The sequence below is a fragment of the Lathyrus oleraceus genome, chromosome 3 (genome assembly GCF_024323335.1).
Source record: "Lathyrus oleraceus cultivar Zhongwan6 chromosome 3, CAAS_Psat_ZW6_1.0, whole genome shotgun sequence".
Classification (NCBI taxonomy): domain Eukaryota; kingdom Viridiplantae; phylum Streptophyta; class Magnoliopsida; order Fabales; family Fabaceae; genus Lathyrus; species Lathyrus oleraceus.
Genome location: NC_066581.1, coordinates 126,494,511 through 126,517,632, shown reverse-complemented (window position 1 = coordinate 126,517,632; position 23,122 = coordinate 126,494,511). Strand labels below are relative to the sequence as shown.

The 23,122-nt window shown below is 39.5% G+C and overlaps 1 protein-coding gene and 1 non-coding gene across 2 annotated transcripts in view; one reads left to right on the top strand and one right to left on the bottom strand.

Annotated features, from left to right (window-relative positions):
* The window catches only part of LOC127130009 (uncharacterized), a 117,575-nt gene that overhangs the window by 20,269 nt on the left and 74,184 nt on the right, over window positions 1-23,122 (bottom strand). The window lies entirely within an intron of this gene.
* LOC127132944 (small nucleolar RNA R71) lies at window positions 11,555-11,661 on the top strand. Its single transcript, XR_007806947.1, has one exon. It is a non-coding gene; the product is annotated as a small nucleolar RNA R71 (small nucleolar RNA).

The following is a 23,122-nucleotide window of genomic DNA, read 5'->3' as shown; positions in this document are numbered from 1 at the left end:
TACCGTTGACGATGTTGACTAGAAAGGGGCAAGCGTTTGTTTGGGACTCAAAGTGTGAAGAAAGTTTCCAAGAGTTAAAGAGAAAGTTAACTAGTGCTCCTATTCTGATATTACCGAGTTCGTCGGAATCATTTGAGGTTTACTGTGATGCTTCATTGTTGGGTTTGGGTGGTGTGTTGATGCAGAATAAGCAGGTTATAGCTTATGCTTCGAGACAACTGAGGGTTCATGAGAGGAACTATCCGACACACGATTTAGAGTTGGCAGCTGTGGTTTTTGTTCTGAAATTATGGAGACATTACTTGTACGAGTCAAGATTCGAAGTTTTCAGTGACCATAAAAGTTTAAAGTATTTGTTTGATCAGAAAGAGCTGAATATGAGACAGAGGAGATGGTTAGAGTTTCTGAAGGATTATGACTTTGGTTTGAATTACCATCCGGGTAAAGCAAACGTAGTGGCTGATGCATTAAGTCGGAAATCATTGCATATGTCTATGTTAATGGTTAAGGAATTGGATTTAATTGAGCAGTTTAGAGACTTGAGTTTGGTGTGTGAGAGTACTCACAATAGTGTTAAATTGGGAATGTTGAAGTTAACAAGTGGTGTTCTGGACGAGATTAGAGAGGGTCAGAAATCCGATGTGCTTTTGGTTGACAAGTTGACTCTAGTGAATCAAGGTCAAGGTGGTGAATTCAGAGTTGATGAGAACGGTGTTTTGAAATTTGGTAATCGGGTATGTATTCCGGATGTTGCCGAACTTAAGAAGAGTATTCTTGAGGAAGGACATCGTAGTGGCTTGAGTATTCATCCTGGAGCTACGAAGATGTATCATGATTTGAAAAAGTTATTTTGGTGGCCGGGAATGAAAAGAGAAATTGCGAGTTTTGTTTATTCTTGTTTGACTTGTCAGAAGTCAAAGATTGAGCATCAGAAGCCGTCTGGGCTAATGCAACCGTTGGCTATTCCAGAGTGGAAGTGGGATAATATCAGTATGGATTTTGTTTCTGGTTTACCGAGGACGATTAAGAATTTTGAAGCTATTTGGGTGATTGTTGACAGATTGACAAAATCGGCTCATTTCATTCCGATGAGAATGGATTATCCGTTAGAGAGATTAGCCGAGTTGTATATTGAGAAAATTTTAAGTTTGCATGGTATTCCGTCGAGTATTGTTTCGGACAGAGATCCTAGAATTACATCGAAGTTCTGGGAAGGTTTGCAGAGGGCTTTGGGAACTAAGCTGAGATTGAGTTCTGCATATCATCCGCAGACTGATGGTCAGACTGAGAGGACGATTCAGTCACTAGAGGATCTTTTGAGGGCTTGTGTTTTGGAAAAAGGAGGTGCTTGGGATTGTTATTTGCCTTTGATTGAGTTTACCTACAACAATAGTTTTCATTCGAGCATTGGTATGGCACCGTTTGAAGCTTTGTATGGTAGGAGATGTCGGACACCTTTATGTTGGTATGAGTCCGGTGAGAGTGTTGTGGTTGGACCAGAGATTGTTCAACAAACTACGAAAAAGATTAAGATGATTCAGGAGAAGATGAGAATTGCTCAGAGTCGTCAGAAGAGTTATCACGACAAGAGGAGGAAGTCACTTGAGTTTCAAGAGGGAGATCATGTGTTTCTTCGTGTTACTCCGATAACTAGGGTTGGTCGAGCTTTGAAGTCGAAGAAGTTGACACCTCGATTTATTGGTCCTTATCAGATTTTGGAGAGGATAGGGGAGGTAGCCTATCGTATCGCTTTACCACCGTCGCTTGCGAATTTGCATGAGGTTTTTCATGTGTCTCAGTTGAGGAGGTACATTCCTGATCCGTCGCATGTAGTCCAAGTAGATGATGTACAGGTGAGAGATAACCTGACTGTTGAAACATCACCTATGAGGATCGAGGATCGAGAGTTGAAGCAGTTGCGGGGTAAAGAGATTGTTTTAGTGAAGGTAGCTTGGGGAGGACCAGCGGGTGGCAATGTGACTTGGGAACTTGAGAGTCAGATGAAGGAGTCTTATCCGGAGTTATTCGCTTGAGGTATGTTTTCGAGGACGAAAACTCTTTTAGTGGGGGAGAGTTGTAACACCCCGATAAAAATAAGATAATTATTTAATTTAAGTTAATATTATATTTATTAATTTAATTAAATAATTGTAATTATTGGATTATTATTATTATTATTATTGGAATAATAATTATTGGAAAATATATATATAAGTTGGAAATAAGAAAAGAGTCCCATTTGGTAAAGAAAGGGTTTCACGTGAAAAGCAGAGAAGCGGCTGAGAAGAGGAAAAGGGCAAAGGGACAGAGCAAGAGGAAGAAGGTTGGAGAAGAGAAAAGCTTGAAGCTTAAAGATTCGCCGGATTAACTCAGGTAAGGGGGGTTTATCGTCGTTTAATGGGTATTATGGGTTAACATGTAATGGGTAGTGATAAACCGTTGAATTGACCCTAATTGGGATGTTGAATTCTGAAAAATTGTGTTGGATAAGTTGTGTAAAAAACTGTAATTGAATCTGTAATTGGATGGGTAGTGATTTCCCGAACGTATAGCTTTTTACGGAATTGGAATCGGAGGTCCAGAAGTTCTCCAACGGCGGAAAATGCGGAGAATTCTGCATTCTGCTTCGTGTTAGCGCAGGAACAGCTTTCTGTCTTGCGTTAACCGGTTAACCCAGGGTGTTAACCGGTTAACACTGTTAGGAATTGTGATGTATTGCTGTTTTGCTTGCGTTAACCGGTTAACCCAGGGCATTAACCGGTTAACACTGTTGTGATTTCTGAGAAATTGCTGTTCTTTCTGCGTTAACCGGTTAACCCAGGGCGTTAACCGGTTAACACTGTTGAGTTTTGCCAGAAAGCGTGTTCTGTGTTGCGTTAACCGGTTAACCCAGGGCGTTAACCGGTTAACACTGTTGGAAAGGTGAAAAATTAATATTTGCATAATGTGTGCATAATTGGTGTTTGGCCTATATTGGCGTATGATGTAATAGGGATTAATTCCCGCTGTTTTGAGCAGTATAGGTATTAGTAGAGTGTGCTAATACTGTGTTTAATTATTTGACATGATATGATGTTTTGATACATGTGTTGATGATGTATGATGGTATGCATAATGCTGTGAATGTATATGTTATGTATGAAATTGTGTATGGACTGTTTATGGCTTAGAGTGTGAGCATATGTCCATTGTGGATTATTGTTGATGTTTTTGCATTGCTAGGTGATTTAGCATGCATATTGTGGCCTTTATGGTGGTAGCTAATTCCCATAGTGAGGAATTAGTGAGTTAGTCATTATGGACTGTTGTTGATGTTTGCATGCTAGGTGAATTAGCGTGCATAGCATGGCCCTTGGGGGTGGTAGCTAATTCCCGTGGTGAGGAATTAGTGAGTGAGTCACTAGGTCTCAAATGAGTGGGACTAGTGGACTTGGTAGCTGTATCTGGATTTGATCGGTGAGGTGAACTATATGTTCACGAATAGTCGGTACCGCATGCATGGAGTCTCATTGCATAATATGTGTATGGCGTATAATATGAATGGATGTATTCCAATATTATACGTGTGTTTGTGTTGATATTGAGTATGAGTATGAGTTGTATTGGTATTGAGTATGATATTTGAAATTATGTGCCGTTACTGAATGTGTGATGTGATTAGGGTGATTAATGTGTTAAATTACTTAACATGACATGATATTTTATAATGCTTATTATATCGATTGAGGAACTCACCCTTACAACTATTTTTCAGGTAACGAGCAGTGATTGAGTAGGAGCTAGTGCTTGGAGTCTAGTGTAGTTCATTAGTGGGTCATGCTCTGATAGATGTAACATCGGGACGGGATGTTTTACCTTGTTGAATAATTTTTCATGGAATGTGTTACATGTTTTGAATGATCGATTTGATCTCTATCCGCTGCGTATTGTGCAATACTTTATGTTTTGAGTTAAATAATGAGCATGACTAAATATTATGGTGAATGGTGTGAAGTGATTGTGTGACACCCTTAATTGCATATTTACTCTGATTGATATATATATATATATATATATATATATATATATATATATATATATATATATATATATTGTTATTTTAATTAAATATTTGGGGTATTTTAGAAGGGTGTTACAGGAAACTTCCCATGCGGTCCATGAACACACCTTGCAAGGTCCCAATGAACATGTCAGTCAGCTCTCTCTCCAGCATAGGAGGTTGCACTCTAGCGGCTAGCTCATGCCACCTCTGGGCGTACTCTTTGAAGCTTTCATTGGATTTTTGGCATAGATTCTGCAGCTGAGTCTGGCTAGGCGCCATGTCTATATTGTGTTTGTATTGCCTCAGAAAGGCTTCACCCAGATCTTTCCAACTTCTAACTGATTCTCTCTTCAATTCCATGTACCAGTCAAAAGATGCCCCAGATAGACTATCTTGGAAAAAGTACATCCACATCTTTTCGTCGTCAGTGTAAGCAGAGATCTTCCTGAAGTAAGCCTGCACATGGGTGCGAGGACAAGAGGTACCCTTGTACTTTTCGAATGAGGGTGCTTTGAATTTATAAGGGATCCTCAACCCCTCTACCAAACCCATATTGGTCACATCAAACCCTAGGGAGTTCTGACATTCCATAGCTCTGATTTTCTCAGCAAGGGCATCAACTTTACGGTCCCTCTCTTCAACTCTCCCCACATCGTCGTCCTCACTAAGCAGAGTGAACATGTCCTCTTGTCTGTCAACAACAGGAGCTGGATGACGAACCGGAGCCCGGGCAGCTCTGGCATTGACAGTCTCTGCGGCAAGAGGCTGTCCATTGATCCTTATTCCTCTGAGTTCATCCCCGACAGCATAGTCGTTAGTGGGAGCAGCAACATTGATGTTCTCATGAGCAGGTGCAACAACAGGCGAAGCACGGTTGGACGTCTGAATCACAGTCTCTTGTCTCTGAACCAAGGCTCTAAGCTCCTCCTGACCCTGCGCAACCCCTTGCATCATTGCCATGAACTGGGCCATGTTCGCCCTCATCTCAGCCAACTCCGTCTGAACTTGGTCCATATTCCTCTGATGGTTGAGTCTGGTTGAGTACCGGTGCGGTCTCTGATCAGCTATCCTGCCTGACACAGGAATCAGAGTGAGAAGTCCGGGCACGAACACCTGTTATGCAACATGATATGAGTATGATGCTAATGCATATGATGCACATGAAATGATCATTTCTCAGGCATTCAAAGAGCCTGATTCATCTTCGAAAAATGGCAATCTCAAGCAACACAACACAGGAAGCACAACATACAAGAGCAATGAATACCGAGTGACACCAACAATCTCTTCTATAAATGAGCACCCAGATCTATCAGTGAACAGACTCTGGAATGTACCTGAGAAATGATATGCATGCAGAGATTAGTTTTTTCTTTTTTCTTTTTTTTTTTCATTTTTTTTTAATTCTTTTTTATTGCGTTTCTTTTGAAAATAAACATGCTATGATGTAGATGATGCAGACAAGACTGGCAGGCTGTGCAATCTCAGAACACAGGATCGAAGCTTCGGCTCGAACTCGGCACCACCATTCATCTGAAACCCAAAGTCATCTGAGGAACTGTCATCTGAACCCTCTCTGAGGAACCAAGTCACCATCTGAGCGAGTACCCACAAATTCAGCCCAGGGATCCGAAATAAACGGAATCCTCTGATCAATACCAGGGTCCAACCTCTGGCGTCCATAAATAAAGAACACAGCATCACTGGCAGAAACTGTACTTGCAGGAATCAAACCCTCCCCTCACAGGTGAATTCTAACAAGGTCATCCTAAGGCGGATACTGGTCTCGACAATCGGGCAAAGATACTCAACGGGTTTGCCCTTTCGGGTGTGCCGTTGTAGCTCTCTTAGGATCGTCTCAACCATAGATCCGGGAAAGAACGGTCACCGAAGTCAATAGCTCAGATGAGATCATCCAACCTGAGTGGAATAACTCCAAACGGAAGGACTCTCTCAAATGAACCTCGTCCGGCTATGGTGACATGTCGCAACAGCATGCTGATACAGCAAGTGAGGAAACATGAGACCACGCTAATCCTAGGTGTATACTCGGGCCTGGGTTTTAGCCCCACTCAGAACACCCACCCCAAACAGAGGAACCACCTGTACAGAAGACAGCTCAATGAAAGTATGATGCATGCAAACAGATATGCACATATAAATGAATGAATGCAATAAATAAACAGCAAACAGCAACCGAAGCCCTAACCTAGAGAGCGCTGGGAGAGACTCGCTTAGGGAAGATGGACCAACAAGAGGTCAACTTCTCTAGTCCCCAGCAGAGTCGCCAGCTGTCGCATTACGCGAAAAACCGGCGGGAAACAAGAACAACAGAGCCGCCACCGTGCGTTATTTATCCCAAAAGAGGGAAAGGAAACGCTCAGAGTAAACCTGGAAAAAGCGTGGTCTTGCGACCAAAGAGAATGGGATCGGGAGTCGGTTATGCGAAGGGAAGGTATTAGCACCCCTACGCATCCGTCGTACTCGACGGGATCCACGCACAATAGGAAGGAAAATGGTTGCTAAAACACTGCTCATAAACAAACACACTGGCTGAAAGAGACACAAGAAAACAAACAAGACTGACTCGGCAGGATATCGCATCCTGGGCCTACTTAGTCTATCAAGCATAGACATCAGAGTCGAAGTAGTTCGGACTGGGGGAAACACATGCTCGCTAGGATGTCACATCCTATGCATACGTATCTTCTTGGACTAAGAAGAATCAGAGCATCCGTAGCTCGGCTCACGCACACAAACAAAACAGACACAGGCAAACGTGGAATCCGAATGCCAATCGCTGGGCTTACATCAGATTCCGAACCCAAAACACACCCACACTGGAAACCAGATGCCACTTGATGGACTTATACCGGACTCCAAGCACACAACAATAGGATACGGAATGCCAATCGCTGGGCTTACATCCATCTCCTAACACACACAAAGACAAAACAAAAACGGGCGCCCAGAGAGATCAGCTCATCTCCTGCCTACGTACCTCATCTGGTATGAGGATCAGGGCGACGTAGTTCCCCTACGGAGGGACACAGGACTAGCCTAACCAGATAATAGAGGGAGACACAACTAGGGAGACTAACTCGAGCCTAGATGTTATCATGCAAAATCATCCCTAAGTCAAGGTTTCTAGCTAACTTGCACAGGGAGCAAGTTATCCTATTCAGCACAAACAGCAAAGCAAACAATCACAAATAGCACACACTATATGCACACCAAGTGGGGCTCAAACAAAGGGTTAGGCTGCAAGAGCAAGCCAACTGTATCAGGGGGATGTTAGCTCTTAACCCTAACATTGAGAGTTAGGGTGAAGCAGATGAAAGGTGAGTGAAGATAAGACTTCACAGCTCTTATCCCTGGCCTGGGAGAGCTATAGACAAAGAAGTGTGGGTTCAGAAAGTGGGAACCCTTCTACACTTATGACACTGACTCAACTGTACAACTGTACAAGGATCTTGGGTTAATATCCCAATGCATCAACACCAGTTGTGTGAGCAAAGGGATGACTCAACAAGAATAGCAGGAGATAGATTGCATATCTCTTTTATCTTCCAATTGCCTTAACAAAGGTCTTTTCCCGCTTGGGGACAAAAATAAACAAGCACAAGCATTGCCTCTTAAGGAGGACTTCAGACAGGTTCCTGGCCAAGTAACAGGCCAGGTCTTCCAGACTACATGCAGAAGAGATCATTATACCTCAATGCTCAAGCTAGCAAGCAAAGCAAAATCAAGTTCACAATGGAACTATAGCAACTAAGGTACCTGAAATCAATCCAATATAATCAGTACTCAGCTCAAACAATAAGCAAACAGACAATTACAAGTCCACAACACGAACAAATAACAAGCATCAGTGCACAAAGGTGCAAGCCACATGGCTCAAACTCAAATTTCAAAACCTACGAAACAAACTTAAAGTTAGTCATAAACAATCAACAAGCCAACTCCAATTGAGTGCACATCATCAAGCATAAGCAATTGTGCTTTTAACCTGAAACAAAGCTCAAATGTGAGAGCACAAACCACTAGTACAAGACTAGGGTCAAAATGAGATCAAAAATCCAAAACAGAACATGAAACTTATCCAAAATCAAGATCAATCAAATAAGAATCAAATCCAAGTGGTTTCACATTCATATCATTCATCAATATCATTTCATGAGGCAAAGAGTACCAAACATGCAACTTAGAACCTCAAAGGACCAAACAGAATGGCTCAACTCAAATCTACACACCAAATTTCAGCGCATTTGGACCAAGGGAAGCAAGTCAATTAAATTCATCAAGTCAACACAAGTTCAAACAAGCTCATACAAGGCACCAAAACATGCATCCACTTCAATCAATCATAAAACAGAAACCAAACACGATAAATGAGTGAGACCAAAGCCATGGAAAACTTCAAGATGTCTATAATACTCATGCCAAATTTCAAGTCCATCCAATTAACAACAAGAATTTCACAAATCAAATAAAATCAACACTCACAAAAAGTCAACAATTGGTCAAGCAGGGGCGAAAATCTCAGTCAAATTGGAAATGTACTCAAAAATTCTAGAAAAATTCACATTCGAACTTAATATCCAGAAGATCCAACATGCAAAAATTCAAGTCATTTAGAGTTCATATGGCATGGTAACAAAAATCATGAAGTTGCACAAGAAATGGTGTGACACAAATTGTCACACCTCTAAAGATCATGTCATATCTCTCAATCCAGGAATGCAAAAATCACAAATCATATACCAAAATGACCAGGAATGAGTCTAGAACACACATGTAAAGTTTCAAGAATTTCCAATTAAGAATCATCATTTTATGATCAAAAGAGTAAGCATGGTGCAACAAATGACATATGAGAACAAACGCTTGGCAAAACAGAAATCCACATGTGCACAATTTCCACAAAAATCATCAAAAAATTCTCGAGATCACAAGGATTATCATGGAAAAAATCTCACATCATTTGGACAAATAATGAATGAGTTATGAATTATTAATGTGGAAGAAAAAATAAAAAAATGTAAAACAAGGCATGGTGAAATATGGAAGCTATATGAAGAAAATGATGCAAAGCCAAATGGAGAAGTGTCCTCGCTCGGAATCGAGCCTTGTAGCATTTCAAACTGCGCGCTAGGGCTTAAGCGCTGCGTTTAATTAAATGACGTGGCTAGTTCCTATTGTCTTCATGGACGAAAAACACGAATCACATGCACAAACACGGGACCAAGGATCTAACGCTATCTGGAAAGTGTTCTTGAGCGCCTTCATCATGTTCTTCACCAGAAATCACTCAAGAACAAATGTTCATGAAAATTTACAAACTATATATCATCAGACTCGTCTTCTCAAGCACAACAATAATCTCAACATGATTTCCTCTAATTCTCACTAACAAATCCAAATCGATCAAAAGAAAATTTGAGCATCAAACTTTAATTCACAATATCTCGTTCAATACTTGATGAAATTCAAATCTACAAAGTGCAGCATGCTCTACAATAGAAGATCTACATAAGCCATAGCCTAATTTCATGAATTGAAAGTTTCGAATTCCAACCTTTGAAGAATTGCAGAACTGGAATCTTGAGTTTCAAGGCTTGTAAGCACGAAACAGAAGCTCTATGTTGATTATGTTGATGAATGGAAGAAACCTCGAAGCTCAATTATGCTCAATCATGCTCTAAATTCAAGCTGCCATTGATGATGCTCAATTGTGCAGTTCTTGATTCTGCATGAAATGGATGAGGTCTTGCTTACAGAAGCTCCAACAATGCTTGTGAATGATGGATCCTTGAAGAACAGCACAAGTTTCTTTGGAAAATTTGCAGAAAAAGTGAAATGAAAAGTTGAGAGAATTTGGGATTTTGGATTCTAGATCTGAGATGAATGAATGCAAATGATGAATTCACTTAGGATTAGTTATTTATATGTGTTGTTAATCACTTTTGTTAATCCCAATTAGCTGAAATGGAAGTGAATTAGTGAAATGCATGTTTATGTACAAATTGGCCAAAACACCCTATGCACATGATAACCTTGCTACAGTGCACGAAATTCAGCTCAAGCATACTCCAAATGTTGATTTAAGACCAAATGTGAAGCTTGAAAGTGTGGCAAATGCATATTTTGAAAGTCACTTTTTTAACTCTCCCTTTTTTAAATTCAAGTCACTTGATAAATGCCATTTTGATGTGATGACCTTTGATGAAATGTGATGAAAGATTTGGATAGAGCATGTCAAATGTGACTTGTAGCAAGAAACCCCACTCAATTTGGCCAAATGGTGTGCAAGTTATCCCATTTTGAAGTTCAAAAATTCTTGACAATGATTTGATCACAACTTGCCAACCACACATGAGAAATGAGTGTTTTTGGACTTTTTGGAATGGTGAGATCAAGATATTCAACTTTCACGTTGGACAAAATGCCATTTGAATCTTGTATGATGATGTAAATTTGAGGAGAAGACCTTTCCATTTTTGGCAGTTTGAAATTACATGTCACTTACTATTTTTGGAAACTTTTTGTCTGACCTCAAATTCTTCAATCTTGATCTTTGAAATGTCAAATGAGACTTGTATGGACATGAATGAAGCCTTTCAAACCATCTCCCACCTTCAAATCCTTGATTTCTGGCACAGTTGACCACAGTTGACTTTCTAGGGTTTCAGATGAAATTCAGCTTGACTGTTGAGCTTTGATCATCCAATCTTTGGCCAAACCACTCCAAAATGATCCCTAGATCATATGAACTTGATAAAACAACCCTAGGGCTTTGCTTCCTTGAGAAATTCACTTGCTTGCTTGCTTGACTGATTCTCCTGATCATCTTGACCTAATCTTGTCTGATGACTTGCACTTGGGCAAAGGACAATGCAATGTTATGCAGTGGACTATGTAATGTTAATGACCTACTCATGAAAATGTATATACAAAAGGTAGGTGCAAATTTGAGGTGCTACAGCTGGCTTTTGATATCCAGGTGGAATAGCGGGTGCTTGGTCCGGTGCATAAATGGCGTTGTTGTTCTTATACAAAAAGTTAGGATGGTTTTTCCAACCTTGGTTGTAGGTATTCGAATAAGGATTTCCTTGTGCATAATTTACTTGATCTGTGGGGACTCCTGCTAATATCTGACATTCTGGTGCAGTGTGTCCAGGAATTCCACATAACTCGCAGTTTTGAGTTACGGCAGCCACAGTGGTTGCGGGTGGTATAGTCAAGTTGTCTAACTTTTGAACAAGGGAATCTACCTTTGCATTGACGTGGTCAAGGATACTGATTTCTTACATTCCACCTTCCGTTTGGGATTTTTCTACTGGAGTTCTTTCACCTCCACATTGGCAATGGTTTTGGGCCATGTTTTTGATGAGTTGATAGGCTTCGTTGTATGGCTTGTCCATAAGTGCACCTCCTGCGGCAGTGTCTATTGTCAGTCTTGTGTTATACAGAAGCCCATTGTAAAATATGTGAATGATCACCCAGTCTTTGAGACCATGATGTGGACATATCCTTATCATGTCTTTGCATCTCTCCCACGCGTCATAGAGAGATTCTGCATCTTTTTGTCGAAATCCGTTGATTTGAGCTCTCAGCATAGCAGTTTTGCTTAGCGGGAAATATTGGGCTAAGAAAATGCTCTTCAGTTCTTCCCATGTAGTGACTGAGTTGGATGGCAAGGATTGCAACCAAGCCCAAGCTTTGTCTCTTATAGAGAAAGGAAAAAAGGCGTAGTCCTATCACATCTCGAGATAAACCATTCGCCTTCATAGTGTCTGCGTACTGCACAAACTTGGTCAAATGTTCATTAGGGTCATCCGTAGGATTTCCCGCAAATTGATGTTGTTGGACAACTAATAATAATGAGGGTTTCAACTCGAAATCGTTTCGATCGATAGTAGGGGAAGCAATGTGTTTGTGAGGTTCTTATTGGGACGGGGTAGCATAGAACTTAAGAGGACGATTTTGTGGTCCCACTGCAGCCATGGTTAGTTTTTCAACTAGTTCAGTAGTAGGAAAGAAGATATCAGAAATAATGTACCTTCGTTGGTACTCTAGTATTCGGCATCTTAAATATAAGAAACGCTCTAATTCTATGATTGGTGGGGCTAAGTTTTCGCCTTGTGAGCGATTACTTGGCATACAACCGATAAATAATGGAAGGGAAATTAGTTTTTACCTTAGTCTATATTGCGCAACGAAAGAATCACACTTTTTGACTAAATAAGGTCCCCGGCAACGGCGCCAAAAAATTGATATGTCTCGTGACTGTATATAAAATATAGTATATCGGATACTTGACTGCAAGTGCACAGTCTAGTCATTTAGTTTAAAAAGATATTGAACCCACAGGGACCGATGGTCAAACTAATGTTATTGATGTTACTATGTTTAGCTAAGGCAATGATTTGTTTAGAGGTTTGGTTGAACAAAAAATAAGTCTAAAGGAAGTTAAGTTTTCAAGAAAATATTAATGAAGGGATATCAGTATGCAACGCATTAATCGTCAGGGTTTCGATAAGTCACTGGTGTTTATTTTAATTACCAAATATCTTTTAGTAGAAAATACTCATTAAAAAGGCTTTATCTCACACTCTCGTAATTTTTGACTCGGCCTATACTTTTAAGGCAGAATGTATCAAATTTTGATATGAATCAAATTTTGTGCTTGATTCAAATCACAAGGCATTTGATTTGAATCAGAGTTTCTCTAATCCGAATAAACTTCCATATTTTTCAAAAATTAGTTATTTCTTTCATTCTACCTTATTTTGCTCATTTTATTCAAAATATATTTTTCTTGATTCAAATCTAACCACCTTTTTCAACCATTTTATGTGATATATCTCATGCACATATAAATCATTTTTGTCATCATTCTACACATAAGATAATTCATTTTGTTAATATTATTTAGTGTGATTTTATGTGAAAATCAATTTCCTCTATTTTGAGTGTTCAAAGTCTTGCTACAAATTTCTCACATATTCAACTTCAATTGAGTTCAGAGCTTGATAACAAGAGCTCTGAGATTGATTGAAGGAGGCTCGTACATTGAAACTCACCATTCTTGGAGATATTGTTGAGTTTTTAGGTTGTTAGCAAGATTGATGGATTGTCAATGGTGGTATTAAAAAGAAGTAGGTTTTTCTCTCCGACATTGACTTAGTAATAATTGTATGGAAGGCTATAGATAAGGTGGAGTTCTTATCAGATCTTCGTACAATTTCACCTCTCAAGGAATCTGTAGGATCAAGGGGTTGATAGTTGTCACACCATGAAAAATATAGAGTCGCCACCGGATTTTATTTATTCCAAAGGAAAGGGAAAATATCGATTAAATCCCAAAAGAATGGTCGTCGTAACCAAGAGAGGATTTGGGAGTCAATTATGCAAGGGGAAGGTATTAGCACCCCTCACATCTGTTGTACTCAACGGGAACCACTTTGCTTGTTCTATGTGCGTATGGATGTTGTTATCTGAAGGTTACTTGTTATTGGTTAATGGAGGAAAATTAAGTTTTTAATTAGTGTACTCTCCAAGATCTCGTAATATTATGCCTACGTCTTCTTATAATGCAATAAGGAAATCAAAACTTCGTAGTTCGTGTAGAAAATACAGATGCGTTGGTTGGTTTTTAGTGGACAGTGTTAACATTCACGTTCTAGCATTTAAATGTTGCATGTATGCTCCCGCATAGGAGACTTGAGTGTTGTTTGTTTGCGATAGAATGGATGCCCTTGGATCACATTTTAGTAGTTAAATGTTACTTGTATGCTGATGCATGGGAGGCTTAAGCATCATTCATACCGCGGTAGTGATGCGTCTCGTGACTGTATATAAAATATAGTTTATCGGATACTTGACTGCAACTGCACAGTCTAGTCGTTTAGTTTTAAAAGATATCGAACCCACAGGGACCGATGGTCAAACTAATGCTATCGATGTTACTATGTTTAGCTAAGGGGATGATTTTTTTAGAGGTTTGGTTGAACAAAAATTAAGTCTAAAGGAAGTTAAGTTTTTAAGAAAATATTAATGAAGGGATATCAGTATGCAACATATTAATCGTCAGGGTTTCGATAAGTCACAGGTGTTTATTTTATTTACCAAATATCTTTTAGTAGAAAATACTCATTTAAAAGGCTTTATCGCACACTCTCGTGATTGTTGACTCGGACTATACTTTTTAGTCAGAATGTACGCTCTCGCTGTCCCATTTGAAGTTAAAAATACTTTTTGAAAATAAATAAGTTCGAATTGCTTTAAACGTGCTCTCGCTGTTTTTAAAATCAATGCCTAGTTTTTACTATCCAGTTCGACCCTCACGCTCTCGTGATTGTCGGTTCTAACCTTAGTTAATTTCCCACTCTCGTGGAAAAACCGTATTAAATAGCTTCTCACTCTCATGGCAAAGTTAATTAAATTTAAATTAAAAACCACAGCCAGAAAGATTACTTGAGAAAAGAAGTTTACATTGATTATTATTAAATCTCATCAAATTAAATTGTTTACATACCGATACCGGTAGTTTAGCCAGACATGTTAATTAATACAGTCATAGACGAACATAAAAAAATTAAAAATAAAGCAAACATGATTATTTAATAATAAATCAATAACAATAATAACTGAATAAAAACCTGGAACTTGAATTAATTGAATATGCCGAATCTTGAAGTACTTAAGCAAACCTCCACAGGTCGGTAGGATTCTTCTTCTTCAAAACAATTGCTTAAACTAAATTAAATAAATTTCAGTCGTTCCCCAATGTAGGAAGCTACTACTTTTGGCTAATTAAAAAACGGAAAGGGAAGGGAAAAATCAAAGCTCTGAATGGAACGGTAAACAAATTGCGGTAAAAGAAAACAGTGTTGCTGAAGAAATATAATAGAAAACAAAATTGATGTGGAAAATAAATGCAGAGAAAAATAGCTTGAGAGTTTGCTTCAGGGAGGCTCCCAAAAAAACCCGTCTTTAGGTTTCAAACTTCCAACCTTTTATATTATCCATTTGGTCTTCGTAGTTGAGAGAAATAAGGGTGACTTGGTTGAGTGAGATATTCACGGGAAAGTGGGTTGAGGAGCGAAAATGGGGCGTGTGGATCACTTATGTTGAACAATTCATTACGCTGCTTTTGGCTTTGTGACGATCATGGTGGGCATGTGACGTTCGTCACAACCAGGGCGTGACGGTCATGACGGGGCTTGTGACGATCGTCACCTGCACTGAATTTATACTTTTCTGTTGTTTCTCTTTTGTTTCTTCTTCTTTTCCTTCCTTTTCTATACTTTGCTCATTTAAGCATGTGAATTCAAATACCTGCAAAAATAACTCGAACACTTACGGAATAATCGGAATATAAATGAAAATGATGCGATTTTTTAATGTAAATCAAAGCAAATATATGATGTATTTTCGCGTTATCAGGTAGAACGGAAGTAACATGTCCTTTGTGAAAAGTTTTTGGATACCCCAAAGTGGAAAATTGGATTTGATGAGTTGTGGTCAATTTTAGAGTGGAGACAAGTATCATACCACAAGCTAAGCACAACCGAAAATCTGAGTACTTGGGAGTTGAGAGGACAATGGCATCCTAACCACTCTTTTTCATCCTGAAAGTTTTTGTTTATTAAATTTGTTTGACGAGTTAACTATTAGTACTTATATTGAGATAAGCATTTAACCATTTACTAAGTATGGCCAATAATCAGAATACTGGAGAGTTGAGAGGACAGTGGCATCCTAACCACTCTTTTTCACTCTCAGAGCATCAGATTGAACTCGTTTTTTGTTAAGTGTTTTAATGAAAGTCAAGTATAAAGCCAAAAGCTAGGGCTCTAAATCCGAAATTAAACTCAACAAAATCAAGAATCCTAATCCTAAATTCCTAAATTAAACTCTCTGAAGGGGGAATAAAAGTCCAATTGGTTAGGGCTTTGATTCCCCAAGAGCTAAGCTACATCTTGGTAACTAAATTACATCAAAACAAGCAAAATTTCCTTACCTCTGAAGATAAGGATGAAGATCGGTACAAAACAATTCCCAAGGATGAATATGAAGATGCTCAGGTACACTGCTTCGCTTTGAAAATCTCTTCTTCCTCTTCGTTATTCTTCTTCTTCCCTTATTTTACTACTCGGTTTTTATTGTGTATTCTTCATTGTTGTTTTGTGCTTGTGTGAGATTATTTAGTGTGACGGATTTAGAGAGAGTGAAGGGGATTGAAGAGTTGATGCGGTCAATAACTTGATGTTCGCAAGTATACGAACGCGTCAGAGTAATATCAAAGATTGTCGAACCACAGAGACCAAGTGTCAATCTATCGTTATTTGTTGTTATGGTGTATATCAAAGGCAAGTAAAATAGGCGTTTTTGTAGTGTGCAATTGAAAAGTAAAGTTTGAAATAAATTTAATTAATAAAGACAGGGTCGAATGTAATACACGTAATCAATTGATAATCCAAGTACTTGCTAATAGAACTACTTATGGGCAATGTTTCCTACTTTGAAAAGAACTAATTTAACAGGAACTGTCGCTTTCACGTATTCAGAACCGAGTTGAACTCCCTAATCAAACCCTCTTATTGTCACTTATAAAAAGGCGCGCGTTGCGTTAGAGTAGTAAACCTATTTTTAAGAAATTTAGTGTCTTGACTAAGTTGAAAAGTATTATAACCTGGATTTCTTAACCAAAAGAGGTTCTTACGAACCAGACTCTAAACTTATAAACTCGTCCGAAAATAGTTTTAAAATCTCTTTTCTTCTTAATGTAAAAATCTCCTAATGAACTAAACAAAGCGCTTTCGCTGTTTTTGAAATAGTTAAAAACAATTAAGTTTAAAAAGGCGTTGGACGGCTTTCGATCTTACCCAACGGAATTGAAGTGCGGGAAAACATAAGTTGAAAGTTAAAATAGCCCTTAAGTATTTCTACGAACAATTGTACGGATTATCGGTTCAATTATGATCCTTACATTCTAACCTTATAAATTTTGCTAGACATGGTAAAGTAAAAGTGCATTAAAATAAATAAAAGTAGTGCGAGTGCGGAAAGTAAACAAAAATAGTGCGAGTGCGGAAAGTAAATAATTTAAAGCGAGTGCGGAAAGTAAATAAAGTAAAAGCGAGTGCGGGAAATAAATAAAGTAAAGCGAGTGCGGGAAATAAATAAAGTAAAGCGAGTGCGGGAAATAAATAAAGTAAAAGCGAGTGCGGGAAATAAATAAAGTAAAGCGAGTAATAAAAACCTGCTCCAATCGGAGGGTTGAGTAAATTGCAATGCGGAAAAGAAAATGGCGGCAGGATTAACTTCCTTCCAAAGTGCTCCAAACTCGATTACAGACTCTATCACATATTTGATTACACAATTATGGTAACACTCCAATGCGAAGCGATTACCACTTTATAAAACTGAATATATGCCTAAGTGAAACAAATTTGCTTCTGAGTTTGCCTCTGTTCTAAGTTTGGATGATTGTAAAAGTGAATTCGAGTTTCTATTTATAAGCAAGTAAAAAGATGGAAATGACTTGGATGCCCTTCAACTTGAAAATGGAGGGAAACTGTTTTCCTCTTGTGGCGCCCGCCACAAGGCCAAAGTGAGGCGCCTTCGTGGATGTAATGGAGAACGTGGTAGTTGAGGGAAGTTGAGCTTGGACACGTCATGGCTTGGTCTGTGGCGCCCGCCATGGAGTAGGCCATAAAAACAAAATGCTGAATTTTAGGGTTTTTGGCTCTTTTTCGCTCCTTTTCTCGATCGGGGCTCCGATTAAAGTAAAAACCTGAAAACAAAGGAAAACATACCAATAACACAACAAAATGATAATAAAACAACTAGAATGCATGTGAAATCGGAGTCGAAAATAAGTAAATTTCAGTGTGATCAAACTCTCCCACACTTAAACCTTTGCTTGTCCTCAAGCAAAACATTATAAAGCTCGTGAAAGAAAATTTTGTGTAAACGAGTGCTTCAGGTAAAAATTCCAAGTTCAAGTTGGGATGCAGTGATAGGTACTAACTGAATGAACTAAGGGTATCATGATGACACTAATCCGCAAATACGGACATAAACTTCATTCCTATATTAACCAACCCATATTATCCCATAATACCTAGGCCTGCCTCTTCATCTCTTTTGTGTCCTTTTCATTACGGCGCAATTACATTAAGCCCATTATCCGTACATACTTCATAGTAGAGTGGCCTGTTAGTGATTATGATCTGAGCATGGGGAGGTAGGATTGTACTAAAGATCTATTGTATTTGGTGACTCGTCAGACTCACGCATTATACTAAAAAGCAAAGTAAACAACTAAAAGGAAATAACAATCTAAAAACAGTAAATAAAAACGATAAAGGAAAAGCGAGAGAAACAATAAAGAAAAGACGATAGAGTCTCCTCCCACACTTAAATCGAACATTGTCCCCAATGTTTCGAAATAAGATAAGGAAGAGTTACCTGGCAACCTATTGCTGACCACAAGTGCCCTCGCCATCCTGAAGTGGACGACGGGATCGGGTACGACGACGGTCTCTCTGATTCATCCTCGCCTGCAGGGCATCCTGAGCGGTCCTCACCTCTCGAAGGTTACTTATAATGGAACCTTGAGTGGCTTCGATGAGTGCCATGTGTCGCTGGTGGTATTGTTGTTGACGGGCTTGTGTACTGGTAATCGTAAGCAGAGACTGTAAAACAGTGTCGTAGGACCTGTCTGTCCTCCGCTGCGATTCTTGCATGAAGCTCATGTTATCCGTCATTTGTTGCTGGATGGTAGAGAGTAGGTCATCTCGCCTTTGCTCTCTAGCCATGTGGTCACGCCACATCTCCTCTGTAATATAGAAGCCAAGAGTGGTACCTGCAGAAGAAGAAGATGGTGCGGTGTGTGGTGGTGAAGGATGATGGGGGGACACATGTGGTACGGGAGATCTCTCTCTCCGATCATATTCATCATCGGTGTCATGTCCCGCCTCATCAGGAATGTTAGGAGGAAGAGGACCTAAAACAGGTGGAACGTTTAAATCGTAGGTCCAATTCCTTTCATCTTGTATATCTGTACGTCTAGTGCAAGGTAGAATAATAGATGGGATGGATACACCATGAATCATAAGTGTATAACCTCCTTCTCTCCTTGAACGGCACAATTTCATGTCTCTCAGAAATTTTAAGTTAAATGTGCGAGGAGGTAAGGGGTCTAGGGTAGCCATCTCATTGTTCAGGTTAAGTGCCCGAGCAATAGACGTAATCAGTCCACCAAAAGAAATCGGTCCCGCCTTATTCAGAGTTAAAATGATATGGGCGAGCATGAACGGAACCGAATTGATTCTCCTATTTGTGAGGCTTCCTTGCAAATATAGAAGCTCTCTAGCATTAACCTTATTTGGATTCTCCCGGCCAAAAATAGCGCATGCCAACAGATATCTAAAAACTCTTATGGTCGGGTTATGGATAGTTGAGGCAAGAACTCCTTCAAAAGAGTTAATGGAAGTGTTTGATAAACGCTCCCAGAAGGAAAATACCTTAACAGACCATTCAGAATCCAAAGGGGCCTCACAAATAGCACCTTCCCCATGAGGGATCCCTAACAGGCTGGCTAGTTCATCGGTACTGAATTGGTATTCAACAGCAAACATTCTAAATTTGACAGTACCGACTGTGCTAGCAGTGTTAGGGTTGACAATATAAATTAAGGAACTTAAAAATTCGATCGTCAATCGCTCATAGGTGGGTTCTTTGTTGATAAAGAAATTAGGCAAACCTAAGTTGTCTAATAAATGAAAAACGCTATGGTAGATACCTAAGGTATAGAGACAATTTTCGTCAACATACCTTGTCGGGAGAATTTCCCGATTTTGCAACCGTTCAATGATTTTTCTTTGTCTCTCCCCCGGTTTCTCTCCTCGAAGAATGAACCCGTTGAACTCCATTTGAATGATCTTGAAAATTGGATGAAGAAGATGAAGTGGTTGGTGAAAAAGGTTGGATTTTTACAAAAATCCGGTGGATGAAATCAAAAATGGAAAGTGGATTAATGATTTGTGTGGTATGATGGTTAGGAAAGTATGAGCTTTTTTTGGGTTCAAGGACTTTTTTCCAAGGTGAAAAAATGGGTTTTGGAGGTTGTAAGTTGCAAAAATGGTGAAGAAAAGGGGTCTGCCCCGACCATTTACAGACGCTGTGGCGGGCGCCACAGGTCCTATGGCGGGCGCCACAAGGCAAAATCCGGCTGGGCCAGATTTTGGTCCTTTGGTTTGGGCTTCGCTTGTCTTTTGGCTTTGAGGGGTCTGGATAGCATTTGTCTTGTGATTCTCCTAGTTTCTTTGACTTGCATAATTTTATAAAAGTAAAGACGAAAAATAAAAAGTGAAACTAAAACAAAAACAAAAATAGAAATTAAATATAAATAAATAAATAACTGAAAAATTAAAATGCAAATAAAATAAATATAAATCATATATAGATAAAAATAGAAATACTGATGTATAGTAGTGGTTTATATAATATTCTAAATGCGATAATATAAAATGGATAATGCAAATACGATAAATATATAAAAGAGAAATAAAATGAAATGGTGAGATCAGGTATTAGGATTGTCGTCTGCCTGAGTGGATCCACGGAGCACGGCTATCTCCTGCCTGAGCTCTGCGATCTCCTGATATAGACAATCGGCTTCAGTAGCATGGGTGAGATCAGACACTCCTATCTGTAAAGTTAAGTCCACCACTTCCTGTCTAAGCTCTGCAATCTCTCTACGACACTCAGTAATCTGGGTGTGTATGTCGGGTGTCTGCAATGAATGATTATTAGAGAAAACAGTGATTCTAGGAGATGGTGGTGTAGGCGTGTATTCAGCAGTGGGTGGTGATCTCGGTGCCTCGACGGTCTCTCCCTGGCCCTCTAGAGTATAACTCCAATTCGCTGGATCATGCACACTGGTCATCATAGGGTCTGGCAATGTGAAGTAAAGGATGGCCTCGCTGTCGACAAGCAGTCGGAACTGACATGGATGGAAAGAGGCTCTCCTCATCAATCCTCTGGTCAAACAGAAATCGATGTCCATGGTAGTGTATCCACAGTAGATCCGAAGATGTGACAGCTTGCGAGACAGACCTAAAGCGACAGCGATCTGTGTGATGATTCCACCAACATGGATGACTCCTTCGGTGGATCTAGAAATACCGCTGAGATTATTCAATAAAAAGTTCCCACATGCTACTGGGCGAGACTGGGATGCGCAAAATAATAGGAAGATCTCCTCTTCACTCAGTAGTGTCTCTGCATCCTGTCTTCCCAAGAAGGAATGTGCTAATATCATATGAAAATATCTGAAGGCTGGGTTATGTATGACATAAGATAACTGTGTAGATGGATCCTGGCTTCCGCCACCTGATATATCACTCCAAAACTTCTCCACTTCCTTACCCAGGAAATATCCCAAAGGTGTCTCCGGGATAGCATCAGGAGTAGTCTAGAAACCCAATAAGTCGCCGAACTCTTTCTGGCTGAAGGAGTACTCAACTCCAAAAAGTCTGAAAGCAGCATACCCATCTGGTCCAGAATATGGGTCATAGTCGAATGAACTCATGAACTCCAAAGTCAGGTTCCTATATGTGTTACTCAAGTCATCAGCAAATTCGTCCCAGTGGAGCTGGTGGCTAAGGAATCTGATACTAGGCTCGATACCCAGTGCCTCCATACAATGTTGATCAGGGTAACATGTGGGTGCCATAGGGCGCTGATACAAAGCAATGTAGCGCTCCCTCTAAGCATTATCTCTATAGGCAACATGCATGTCATCAAAACCCTGCATCCTGGTAAAAGTTAAGAAAGTGATCCTGAAAATACAAACCATTCAAATCTTAGTCTCAATGTAAAATAAGATAAAATAAAATAGAAATGAAAACAAATGCGAAAAAGTAAAATGAAAGAAAAACCATGGGTTTCCTCCCAAGCAGCGCTTGTTTAACGTCATTAGCTTGACGGTTAGAATTTATACACCTGTAGTAGTAGGAATCGGTGGATCAATCAGGGTGTGGCTTGAGTAGTATGTTGGAATGTCTCCTCCTTCGTAGAGCTTCAGTCTTTGTCCATTTACAATGAACGGGATACAGGTTTCGTTCTTGATTTCTACGGCTCCAGACCTCAGAATCTTGGATACTTCGAAAGGACCAGTCCATCTTGAACGTATCTTTCCAAGGAAGAGTCGTAACCTAGTGTTGAAAAGGAGAACAAAATCGCCTATATTGAAGTTTTTCTTTACTATTCTTTTGTCGTGATAGGCTTTTGTCCTCCCTTTATATATTTTTGCATTCTCGTAGGCAGATTGCCTAAGTTCTTCTAATTTATGAATGTCTAGGGTACGCTTTTCTCCAGCAGCTAAGTAGTCTAAATTCAAAGTTTTAATGGCCCAATAGGCCTTATGCTCTAACTCGAATGGTAAGTGACACGATTTTCCATAAACTAGTTGATAAGGAGTAGTTCCTATAGGGGTTTTGAAAGCGGTTCTATAGGCCCATAATGCTTCTTGAAGCTTCTGAGACCAGTCTCTCCTAGAAATAGAAACAGTTTTCTCTAGGATTTGTTTTATCTCCCTATTAGATACTTCTACTCGGCCACTAGTCTGTGGGTGGTAAGGTGTTGCTACTCTATGCCTAACTCCATATTTCCTTACAAGTTTGTCAAATATTCTCGATATAAAGTGTGATCCTCCATCGCTTATGACTAAACGTGGTGGTCCAAGTCTAGGGAATATAAAGTGTGATTCTCGATATAGTTTTTAAATAGTTTGATTACTACCCTAGTGTCGTTTGTAGGTGCAGCTATAACTTCAATCCACTTAGACACATAGTCTACAGCTACTAAGATATACCTATTTCCTAAGGATGGTGGAAAAGGTCCCATGAAATCTATACCCCATACGTCAAAGAGTTCTACTTCCTGAATGTTTCTTAGAGGCATTTCATCATTACGGCGCAATTACATTAAGCCCATTATCCGTACATACTTCATAGTAGAGTGGCCTGTTAGTGATTATGATCTGAGCATGGGGAGGTAGGA